The sequence below is a fragment of the Diaphorina citri genome, unplaced genomic scaffold, assembly GCF_000475195.1.
Source record: "Diaphorina citri unplaced genomic scaffold, Diaci psyllid genome assembly version 1.1 scaffold2266, whole genome shotgun sequence".
Taxonomy (NCBI): Eukaryota; Metazoa; Arthropoda; class Insecta; order Hemiptera; family Psyllidae; genus Diaphorina; species Diaphorina citri.
In genome coordinates, this window is record NW_007379691.1 from 1 (window position 1) to 1524 (window position 1524).

Consider the following 1524-nt stretch of genomic DNA (forward strand, 5'->3'; position numbering starts at 1 on the left):
AGAGCGTGCACGTCTTACTCATATCCTGGCAAAGATGAAGGAAGATGAGGGTGATGTTACTGAGGCAGCTAACATCATTCAAGAGTTACAAGTGGAAACTTATGGATCCATGGAGAAGAAAGAGAAAGTGACACTCATCTTAGAACAGATGCGATTGTGTTTGGCCAAGAAGGATTATATCAGAACTCAGATCATCTCCAAGAAAATCAACACCAAGTTCTTTGATGATGAGAAAGATGATGTGCAAGAGTTGAAGCTGAAATACTACAGACTCATGATAGAGCTGGATCAACATGAAGGAAGCTACCTGGCTACATGCAAGCATTACCGTGCTATCCTGACAACACCCTGCATACAGAGTGATCCTGTACAGAGACATGCAGTCCTGCAGAATGTAGTGCTCTATCTTATGCTAGCACCCTATGATAATGAACAGAGTGATCTTACACACCGTGTACTTGAAGATAAGCTGCTCAATGAGATTCCTCTATACAAGGGGCTCTTACAGTGGTTCACAAATCCAGAGCTTATCAAGTGGTCAGGATTACGTCAGCTCTATGAAGAGGAATTGTTCAAGACGTCTGTATTCAACCAGAGCACAGAGGAGGGACAGAAGTGTTTCAAGATGTTGAAGCATCGTGTTGTGGAACATAACATCCGAGTCATGGCCAAGTACTACACAAGAATTACATTGCAGAGAATGTGTGACTTGCTGGGTCTACCTATTGAAGAAACAGAAGAGTTCTTGTCCTCCATGGTGGTTAGTAAAACCATCACTGCCAAGATTGATAGACCTGCTGGAATTATTAACTTTGCTAGGAACAAGGATCCAGGTGAGATTCTGAATGAATGGAGTGCCAGCTTGAATGAATTGATGAAGTTAGTCAACAATACAACTCATCTGATTAACAAAGAGCAAATGATTCATCAGAGAGTTGCAGCTTGAATCTATCCCCGCCCTCCTCCTTGTGTATAAATCTTGTAAAGAAACTATCCTCTTCATTTTGTATTTGATCAGAAAGGATTAACACGGTCTACAGTCTGCCATGTTTAATTAATCATTCAGATAGCTTCAGTGTTCAGAGTGGGTATTTTAGTAGCACTTATTATTATCATCATGAATTATTGATTCATCATCACCCAAATCTTTAAAGAGTTTATTGTAACATACTGGTTTCTGTTTGTAAAAGGATGTTTTTTTTTGACACTTATAGAAAATAGGACTTGGATTATAATGATGGAAAGAAACCCTAAATTGGAAATCACCTAGTGAGTAGAGTAGGCAAGGAAATTATTTTTACATAATAAAATAAAATAATTCACCATTATTTAAAATAACCTACTGATTTATTTTTTTCCTTTTTGTACCCCAGGAGCTTGTCTTTACAGATTTTTAGGTTTATGCATTTAGTAATTAGTTGCTCAATGATACCATTGCCTAGTAGAGAGAGAGAGAGGGAGAGATCTTTTTTTTTTTTTTTTTTTTTTTTTTTTATTAAAAGGATTTCTTTTTCTTTTTTTAAA

At 37.1% G+C, this 1524-nt stretch overlaps 1 pseudogene; it reads left to right on the top strand.

Moving 5' to 3' along the window:
• Positions 1 to 6: 6 nt before the first annotated feature.
• LOC103518599 overlaps positions 7 to 1524 on the top strand; it is an 11118-nt pseudogene continuing 9600 nt past the window's right edge.